The 10838-nt window shown below is 39.4% G+C and overlaps 1 protein-coding gene and 1 long non-coding RNA gene across 6 annotated transcripts in view; one reads left to right on the top strand and one right to left on the bottom strand.

Annotated features, from left to right (window-relative positions):
- Window positions 1-3435: 3435 nt before the first annotated feature.
- On the bottom strand, window positions 3436-8642 carry LOC149750532 (uncharacterized). The gene is made up of 2 exons (XR_016393286.1): window positions 8393-8642; window positions 3436-5746 (listed from the first exon to the last, which is right to left on the bottom strand). It is a non-coding gene; the product is annotated as an uncharacterized LOC149750532 (long non-coding RNA).
- A 62-nt stretch (window positions 8643-8704) lies between these two features.
- NUF2 (NUF2 component of NDC80 kinetochore complex) overlaps window positions 8705-10838 on the top strand; it is a 43065-nt gene continuing 40931 nt past the window's right edge. For 3 of the 5 annotated variants that reach the window (XM_022563274.2, XM_089911914.1, XM_022563272.2), the window contains exon 1: window positions 8705-8844. The gene's annotated coding sequence lies outside the window, so the exon portion shown is untranslated. Of the gene's footprint in view, window positions 8849-10838 lie in introns of all 5 variants that reach the window. The other 2 variants (XM_089911912.1, XM_022563273.2) reach the window with 1 other exon arrangement.

The raw sequence follows: 10838 nt of genomic DNA, 5'->3' as shown, positions 1-10838 counted from the left end.
TCCTGTTGATGGTATCATGGCCGTTATCTCTACAATTTAGACAAAATCTTTGCAATCTTGTCAATTCTGATTAACCTAGGGGTTAGAATCTTAGTTTAAATTTCTATTCCCTACTAAACTACCACCCTACGTGGTTTGCCACTCTGCTTTCTGTCTCCAAGTCTAAAATGAAAACATAACACAGTGAAATAAAATGTCCTCACCCTTCCCCCCAAACAACCACACCCCCACTGTGGTTAGGGAAGAAATAAAGTGATTTTGAGATAATTCATTGTCACTCAAGTTGGGAATGATCTGCTAGCATAATATAGTCTGGTTTATTCCTAAGAAATAAGTCAAAATTATGTTAATACTGTGATTATGAATTTCTCATGTAGAGCAAATAGTTGTTTTCCTAAGGAAATTAATCGTTGGGGTGGAGTAAATGCATTAAATGTGTTGTTTTAGTTAATATTAACTCCACGAAGAAGCTTTTGGTGGAGCCCGCATCAATGAGCAGAACCAGAAGCAAATGACAACCAACAAATGGCTATAGCTGTGAAATTTCCTGTTAAGACAAAGGCAGAAACAGAAAGCCTGGAACTTTATTCTTTTTCTTTGGAATGATCATAGGTCCCAGGGAAATAAGGGCTGGGAGAGACCCTGGAAGCTGCCAAATTGTGGGAAAAGAGGGTTAGAAATGTGAGAATACCTACATAGGACATCTCTGAAGGCCTGGAATGCCCTTGTGAGGCAGGCTGCCAGTCTACCCAAAAGCCTACAAGGGGACATAATCCCTAGAACACAAGGGAAAAGTAGATCAAAGAATCCAATCAACTAAATCCCACCCCAAAGAACTGCTCAAGGCTTCATAGGTATTTTGTGAGTATTGTAGGGGGGTGGTAAAGGGTGGAAGGTATCTAGGGATACAATCTTTCCTAGAAGGACCCAGGGATACAACCTGAGGAACATAAAAAGAAGGGGTCTACTGCTCACAAAAATGAACACTGTCCCTACCAGTTACAGGGTTCAAGATTAGGTAGCACAGTATAGCAGATAAAGACAGAGCTTTCTCCAATTAGATTACGTGGGTTCAAATTTTGGCTCCATTTTTCTAGATATATGACTATAAGCAAATTGTTTTCTTTAGTGAGTTAAGTTTTGGTTTTTCATCTGAAAAATGGGAATGGAAACTACTTCATGCAGTTGTGAGAATTAATGAAATAATACATGGAGAGGACCTAGCACCTAGAATATCTTCTATGAATGTGAATTATTATTTAAGTACTGTAGGCAAAAGGTATATAAATGGAAATCATCGTAATGGGTTATCTTAGGAGCAATATTCAGGTATCAATTTTGAATTTATATGGTCAACCTGTTTATCAGGTTGCCTGCTTAATAAATAGTCAGTGAAAACTGAAGGGTAATTTTTTCAAATACTAATGATGAAATTAGATACTCTTACTTGGTACTTAATGTAGAAATGTTTTGATAAAACACTCAGATACAGTCTCCTTTTTGAGAGAAAACAGGATTAGGGGCTATGAAAAGATGTTGAGAACTCAGAAGTTATTTCCTTCTAAGGGTTCATTAAATAAAGTCCATACTAGAAGATTTACTCTAGATAATAGAAATCACCAGTAAAAAAGAATCTATAGGAATGACAACATGACACTAACACTCTGATAAAAAAAAAAAACTAGTTATCTCCAGAGTTTTCTGATTTGTGATACTCTGTCATTATTGGTTCTGTTTTTAACTTCCTTTTCCAAAATTTGTTATAAATGATTAATTTTAACATAAGCATTCATTAACACTTTCCCCCATGAGAATCTTTTAAACTGCTTTGAAATAACTGGAAACACCACAGAATATTATGATACTAAAATTGGTCATACCCAGGGAATAAAAATTGCATTTAAAAAAGTCACGTCGGACAAATATTTTTATCAATATCCAACTTTTTGGGCTATTAATTCCTAAGGCTCTCCATACTGTGTTAAAATAATATAGGTTGATGTGAAAGCTGGGGATAGGATACTAGGAGGTTAGAGTATAACGTACCAAATTTTTGCTTCCTTAAATCTGCTTTAGAGTTCATCGCAAATTAACAAAAGATATATATTTTATGGTTTCAAACTGAAAATTTCATCTGAATCCAAAACAAAGATACTGTTTACAGTACCTCAAACATATAGCTCAGTTTCCAAATCTACTAACAAAGATGAACACAGCTGAGGAATGAAGTAGATTAACAGGTCTGGAATGATTAAAAGGTAATGAAAAGCAGACAGCTACTTTGAATTCAATGCTGCTTGTCTTCTTAAGCCTGAACTCTAAACATGTATCTTAAAGCCAATAAATTCAGAATCTAATTTTTTCCACCTAGAACATTGTGTTCAATGTTTATCACTCTAATTCTATTTACTTATGTAAAGGAAAATGAAACAGAACTTCCAAATTGTGTAAGGTTAACATTAATACAATAGCGCCACCCAGTGAATATGCTGTGCAAACAAAAATGTTACTAGAATTTACCACTTTAAATATTAGTGCATCTTCAGTATACCTATAACCCCAACCTTTTAAATAAAATTATACACTAAAATGTCAATTCACAAATATATAAAAGCATTTTTACCTATTCATTCATAATTAACTACAGTTAAGATGTGTAAAGGATATTCCAACACTTGTAAATAAAGGTTTTGCATATTAGATACTACTTGTAATGTTGGCAAGCAATAAATGTTAGCTGCCAGGTCAAAGAGGCATGCTGTTTCTTCTCACATGAATTGTTAGGCAGATGTAAAACTGACACTCAGTTGCTTTAGTAGGTTTTACCTATCCCTCACGATACATCGTTTCAAAGATTTTTTGATGCCCTTAATATAAAGTATGTGTTCATAATTTCACTTTAGCCTGCTACTCATGGTTAGTCATTATTTTTAAGACATGAATAAATATTAATTATTTGCGTAAGTGAATTGAACAATGGCATCAATGATGGTCATCAAATTTGTAAACCAATTGATAATGTGATGTCGTCAAAAAATGCTAGTATGACCTTAGATATCATTACTATTCTACTCTATACCAATCAGATCATAGTTGGAGTAGTTTTCAGTATAAAGTTCATACAAATAGAACACTTCTTTCTCATCTTTTTATTTTTCATAGGAAATATAAGCACATGGGGGAAAAGTATAAAGAACCAAAGTATATTCAATAAAAAGAAAATCTTTTCACTCTGAGCCCCAGTCTCCCTCCTCAGAGGCTACTACTATTACTAATTTCTCCTGTTAGATGGACCATGTTTAAAAAGGAGTAGTTCAATTCAATAAAAAACATTGACTGGGTACCCAGTTTGTGCTAGACACAAGTGTTAGGTGCTAGGGAATCAAGTCATTTAGCATCAGCCCTGTGCAATAGTGGAGACAGACACAAAACTGATCATTTCAATAAAGTATAAACTTTTATTTTTTTCAGTGTACAAAGAATACACGTGAGATCTCTCCCAATCGCATTGTATCTATCATTTTCATGTGTATCTCCCACAGGCATCTTGAGCTATACATGTCCAAAACTCAATCATCAGTCACCTCCCAAAATGAGTTCACCTCTGTATTTCCTAAATCAGAGAAGAGCATCCCACTTATCTAGGGGCTCAAGCCAGAAAACTCTCACTCAGCAGATATTTGTCAAGCATCTACAATGTCTAACGATGTCTAGGCCATGAACATATGATAGCAAATAGGGTCCTCACTAAAACTTGTTTATGGAACTCTATCCTTGATTTCTCTCACCTCTGCCCTCCCAATTCAGTCACCAAGTCCTGCCACTTCTACTTCCTGAATTCCATCCATGCTGGCAATACCCTAGTATAGGCTGCCGTCTTCTTTCCCCTGGATTACTACAATGAGGTCGTAACTGGTTTTCCTTCCTTCAGTCTTGCCACTCTTCAATTTTATTTTCTCATAGCAGCCAGTCATCACCTAAATACAAACCTAATCTTGTTGAAGCCCTTCAAACTTCCTATTACTTTTAAGAAGTCCAAATGCCTTAACATGACTAGTAATACTCTTCATGATCTGGTGCCTCTTTACCTCCCCAGCCCTGTGTCTAGAATCCCTGTTCCTAGGCTGTGCTCTCCTCTTATGTCTGGGCCTTCCCAGTTGTTACCTCTTTCTTGCCCTCCACCCTTTAACCTGGCCAATTCCTAGCTATTCTCCTGCATGGAGCCACTCAGACTAAACCACAATTTTTTTTTTAATTACTTTTCTCCCTTCCCTATGAGAATATAAGATCTATTAGGTCAATTATTAGATTGATTATTATCACATTTGCTTGTTCATTATTATACTTCCAGTACCTAGCTTAGTGTCTGGCATAAAATAAGAGGATCAATAAATATTTTTGAATGAATAAATCTATACCTAGAAAGTCAGAAGGAAAGTCAACTAGTTCAGACTGTGGATTAGGGAAAGCCTTCTTAGAAGACATCTGAAAAGTAAGTAAAGAAAGTAGGGATCAGGCAAAGAAAATCAAGACAGTCCAGACGGAGTCAACAAGAATAAGAAAAGGTCTCAAAGTATAAAACAGCCTCATGAATGGGAAATGGGTGTGATGGGAGATAACAGTGGAAACATAAACAGTGGCAAGATCATGGAGGTCCCAGGGTGCAGGCTATGGAGTTGGACTTTGTCTTGGAGGTGATGGTGGGAGGGGTTGTAGAAGTTTAACCAGACCAGTGAAATAGTCAGATTTACATTTAAGACTGATCATTACAACAGCTACTTAGAAGACAAAGTGGGGGATGCAGGTAAGGGTTGTAAGGCTGGAGACCACAGTGAGATAGATTGGGCAGTTGAAAAAAAGAAAGGGATAAATTAGGATTTGAATGGCTCACGAGCCCTCCCAAATGCATCTATCTAGTAGGCAAGAAAATAAAAATCTGAATCTCAAGGAGGAAGTCAGAGATAGCAGTAGTTTTTGGATCCTTGAGCAAATAGATTAAAACAATGAGAATGGATGGTACTCTGAAGGAGAAGATTTATGCAAAAAAAAAAAAAAAAAAGAAAACTCAAGGTTGAAACTTACACTGTATAAAGGGCAGGCAGAGAAAGAGCCCCCTAAGAAGCACGAGATAGGCAGAAGATACAGGAGAGAAGCAAAGGGACTTAGGTTTCAAGGAGGGTCTGATTAATGGTGTCAAATGTAGCAGAGAGGTCTAGAAAGAGGCACTGATCAATAGCACAGGAGAAGTAGGCACTATTCATCTTCTGAGATCAATAAGAGAGAGGCAGATAAATGTGGTGGTAAGGGAAATGGGTGGGCAGGAAGTTAAGGAATATGTTGCATGATGGCTTGAATTTTCTCAATTAACCGGGAACGAGGTTGCTGGAAATGTCTGTGGCCCCTGGGAAATCTCTATATTCAAATAAGTGGGTTCTTGATGGCAAGGAGGGTGTAGGACCCAGTCTGAGTATTTTATCTATTCCTGCCACACTAGACTAAGTGAATCAACTGTTCATCCTCACTGACCCACTTAAAACAAAGCAGAAACAACAATCTGGAATTCTTGTCACTTAAAAAAGAGATTTAAAAAATTTTAACCCAAAGCACTAGCTACCACAGGACCGCCACCTGAATTAAAGATAAAGTCCTAGTTGCAGGTTGCCATGGTCTCACTGAGCATCCCATCTTGTCAGTCAAAGGTCTGCTCAGTCCTTACAGGTCTGTCATCCAGGATCTAAAGTGCAATCTAGAAAAGGAACATGGAATTAAAATTAGAAAAGAAACTGGCATAAAGGTCGCAGATGCATGTGAATGTGTTAAGTGCTTGAAAAATATCTTTTACACTACTCTAGTCACCTTCGAATAAAAAGAGAAGTTGAAACTGAGGACGAAGGTAGTTATGAGAAATCACTGCAAGTTATAAGACAGGGAACTGAAAAATGATAAAGGAGTGTCAAGAATTGGGGGTGAGCTGAAGCTGCAGACCAAGAACCTGTTGTACATCACTTTGTGTGATTTTCTCCAGGGTGCCCAGCTGGGGATTTATGGGACAGATTCAGGGCGGGGATTTATGGGACAGATTCAGGGTTAGGATTTTGACAGGCACTGGGGTCAGAGGCAAGGGATGCAGGGAGTTTGGATGTTGATAAGCCATGCAGTCTAGGCTGGGAAGGGAGGTAATGGCAGGAGAGCTGACAGGGAAAATGAAATATAAGAGCAGATATAGAGCATGTGAGGGTATATAGGTCCAGGGGAAAAAAGATGCTACAGCCATAAAGAGTACTGGAATCTAATTTTCTGCTGTAGTTAAGGTCTTTATGGATAATGACAAAACTCTAGAAAGTTTAGGCTGGGATTTCTGGATTTCTGCCCTCTAATTCACAATGACCAGTAACAGACAACTGAATTTTGAAAAATCAAATCTACCCTTATAATCGAGACAATCTGAATAAATACCCATTTGTTTTTTCTTAATTTTACTTCTAATATAACTATCAATTTGCCATATCTACAGTAAAATTATCCACCAAAGAAACAATTATTTTATTGTAAATACAGTCATCCTGCTCTTCCTTCACCTCATTTTTCTCTCTCCATATGGTTCATTCTATTCTTGGTTTACATATAGGTCACGCTTTCCTTTTCTGGACTCTTAACAATGGTTCAGGCATTTGTCGAGCACTTACCATTTGCAAGATATTTTACTAGGACAATGTATAAAGAATAATAGTCAAAATAACAGGTAATACTTATCGAGTGCTTACAATTCTGCCAGACACTTTACATGAATGAATCCATTTAATCTTCATGACACCCTATAAATAAGATATTATCGCTACCTTAAAGATGCAGAAACCAGTTTAGTTAGGTTAAACAACTTGCCTGAGTCCATACAGATAGTAAGCAGTGTGATGAGGGATTTTTTTATATTTTTTTGGCTGCATTGGGTCTTCGTTGCTGCGAGCGGGCTTTCTCTAGTTGCAGTGAACAGGGGCTACTCTTCGCTGCGGTGCGTGGGCTTCTCATTGTGGTGGCTTCTCTTGCTGGGGAGCACAGGCTCTAGGTGCGCAGACTTCAGCAGTTGTGGCACGCGGGCTCAGTAGTCATGGCTCGCGGGCTCTAGAGCGCAGGCTCAGTAGCTGTGGCGCACGGGCTTAGTTGCTCTGCGGTATGTGGGATATTCCTGGACCAGGGCTCGAACCAGTGTCCCCTGGGTTGGGAGGCGGATCCTTAACCACTGCGTCACCAGGGATGCCCCGTGATGAGGGATTTAAACCCAGCTCTTTCTGACTCAAGAGCTGAGCTGTCAGTCATTATGCTAGCTATGGTCCTTTACCCTGCCTCTAAGAAGATACTGCCTAGTGGAGTATGTGCATGCACAAGTAATCGGTTTGATTTGTTAAGTGCCAATGAGAAAGGTCTTTTTTTTCTCCTCTCCTCACTCCAAGTATTTTTTAAAAAATCACTTTTGAGTTTTACTAGATTCTGACTTTTGAGAATTACATCAGTAATTGGACATAGAAAAGGGAAAAGGAAGCCCTAAACTAATGAATATGAAATGTATTTTTATTTCAAATCGGTATAAATTTCTATATCAACAGGTATAGCCTCCACCACCCCCCTACAACAAAGCACCAGAATTTGTGTACTTTCAATAGTCTTTCCAGTATATTTTTCACTTGATTCAGTGCAGACTTCCCATCCAATACACCACCCTCACTAGATAATACTTTACACTGCAGTCAGAAGCAAGTCCTACTACGGCTTCTACGGCTCCAAACCATAATAAAACTAAATGGTTTCCCCCCGCTGACAATTAGGCCAGTCGTATCTTCTGCTGCAAGACCCATTCTTTTGATCATGTATGAAGTGCCACGCATCATTTGAAGAATCCAACTCACTCGCGGATGTGCAAATTTGGGGAAGAGTTCAATGTTGTTAGCACCGGGAGTGCCTTGCTCCTGTAGAGGGATGAATGAAGGGAGGGAGAACAAAGGACACGGGTTCTACACTAGATAGTGCCACTTACTATACAAGTGGAAACAAATCACTTCTGAGCCCCAGGTTTCTTGCCTGTAAATGTGAAAGGATTTGACCAGATGAACTGTTAAGACTGCTCCCACCTCTTGAAGTTGGGCTCACCAACGCAGAATCAGATGATCTGTGTCCAAATCCTGGTTATGCTACTTGTGAACTACTGCGCACAGCTTTGGGCCAGTTGCACAATCTCCCTGATTTAATCCCTCATTTGATGATAGTATCTATTAGCCCCCTTTCCCTTTTTAATGAAGCCTAAATGAGATAATGCCTATAAGCATCCAACACAGAACCTGGCGTCTCAATCAACGCTCAAAAAATATCGGTGTTATTACTCTGAGACTCTATGACTTACCCGGCCCCACTGCCCCACGTCCTCCTTCCCTTGTCATCTTGAGTTTAGCTCGTCTCCAGAAACCCTCTATTCACTTCCGCTCTTCACCTCGGACGCCAAAACCGTTCAAAGGTCTCACGGAACTTCGTATTAGCCTCGGACTCCTCCCCCAAACCGCGGCGCTCCCATTTCCTGCTGAATTTAGATCCGACTAGACTCCAACTCCGCGAAAAATAGTTCCGCTCGGAGCCCGGCGTCCTCTCTCGCAACTCCAGCACCAGCCGTCTCGTGTGTATTGAGCCCAACCGGCACCCGGCGCGGCGGAGCGCAGGAAGTGGGCGGGGCGGAACGGGGCGGGAGTTCCAGTAGGAGGCGGCAGGTTTGAAAAGTGACAACGGTCGGTGTTTGCTGATTTTTGAGTTCGTCTGTAGCTGCTCCGCGGACTCGCAGCCTTCCTGTGGGCGGCTGGTGCGGTAGGTGAGCGCAGACACTCGCGGACAGAGGACGCGAGACTGAGTGTGCCCTGTCGCTCCGGAGCAGGGACGCGGAGCCTGGCAGTATTTTCGTTACGCGCAGAGCTGGGGAGGAGGCTGGAGAAGCCAGCCCCTGGGAGGTGGGGGAAAGCTCATAGATCGTGTTTATTGGATTTTAGTCCCCCAAACAACCTGAGCCCAGTTCCTACGAAACGAATGGGTGTTTGCTGGTACAACATAGACTACGGGAAAAGAAACTTGAGGTGCAGCTGATCAGTTAAATCTTGTATGTGTATGTTTTTAACCCAGTGATTTAGAAGATTATGGGGTTGCAGATGCTGATCCACTGTCTTTGTAGATAAGTCTCCGTTGCTCAAACATCGCTTAACCAAAGTCAAACCCAAAAATCAAAAGGCAAAAATATCATACTTAATCCAAAAGTCAGAGGAAGAGAGGGGTGTATGCATGGCGCTTTGCATGCGTGGCACGATCATTTTCCCTGATGAGTTCAGGAAACTGTTTACTTAATTTTTTGATGTTGGGAGTCTTTTATCTTTGTTTTTGTTTAGCCTCTGCTTCCTGGGATTTTGATTTCCACGATCTAGTTTATTTTAGAAAAATGAAGTGTCTGAAATTTAATCAGTATTCTTTCAATACCTACTGTGTACAGGATCATGGTGTTGCAAATAAATGAGGAACGGAGGGGTAATTAGTAGTAAATGCCTTCTACTTGGTAGGCGATCTGAGGGTCACTTTACATATACTAGGTCATTTATATACTTTATCCCACCAGAGCTCAAACTGTATTGAAAGGCCTCTCTCTCCCTCTCTTCCCTCTGTCCTTTTCTCTCCCTCTCCTCTGTCCGGCACTCCCTCCCTCTCTACACACACACGTGAATGAATTGGAACTGAAGTTGCACTATCAAAGAAAGATAGAATTTGGATATGGGAGGTGGTTCCAAAAGGAAACATTGGAAGTTTGGGAAACGTCTTGAAGGAGACTAACTTGTAACAGAAAATTCATTAGGTTATTTGATGTGGTAGGTAGGATGAGTAATTAAAGTATTTTTGTAAAGATGTTACATGATGCATTTGGTGTTCTATACAGATTCATCTGATAGCACAGTGCAAGACTTTAGAAGAGAGGGATGTGCGATAATAATTAATGAAGATATTTTAGACCTCTTTCTCTATTGTGATCATCTCTGATCCAGATATAGTTTGTTTTGGAAAGTTGACTTTTTCTGCAGACTTTGGGCAATTGATGATTTTTAAATCTATGACTTAGGTGAAAACATAGAATGCATATTTATGTTGAAAAGGACATATATGAGGTGTCAGAATCTGGATCCAAAAAGATTCTGGCTGTAGAAGGAAAGCTTGGAATTATGAAATTCAATAATAGGAAATAGGAATAATAGGAAATTCAATGATAGGAAATGCAAATTACAAAATTCAATAATAGGAAATAGGAATAATGGGAAATTCAATAATAGGAAATGCAAATCCTTGCTTAAGGTTCAAATAATCAATTATGTAAAAAGAACATGGAGAAGTCCTGGCTTGTTGGCTACGAAGTGATGTAAGAATTCATGGAGAAGCGGGCTATGTTGAAGAAGTTCTGGGAGTTTCAGTCAATCACACACACATATATATATTTGTCAGTAAGTGTTATAGTAGCACAAGATCAGCAGTGACCATCATCAGCTGTGTTGATATTCTGCCCTAAGCAGACCATATCTGGAGTATTGTGTTCAATTTGAGCATTACACTTTAAGAAGACATTGACAAAACAGTTTTAGAGGAAAGTGAGTAGAATGGTAAACTTTCTAAAACAAAGTCATAAAAGGAGTGGCTATTCTTAAATTATACTTACCTTAGACAAGACAGGGCTAAGCAGAGATATGATAGCTTTTTTCATGTTTTTGAAAGTGGAGTCATAAAAACAAGGATTATTATATTCTTTGTAGTTGCAATGACTAGAAGTAGGACCA

This window comes from Delphinapterus leucas, chromosome 1 (genome assembly GCF_059928025.1).
Source record: "Delphinapterus leucas isolate spDelLeu-1000000601 "Yukka" chromosome 1, BTC_Dleu_Yukka2, whole genome shotgun sequence".
NCBI lineage: Eukaryota > Metazoa > Chordata > Mammalia > Artiodactyla > Monodontidae > Delphinapterus > Delphinapterus leucas.
Note: the sequence above shows the minus strand (reverse complement) of the source record. Positions and strands in the feature narration are given on the sequence as shown.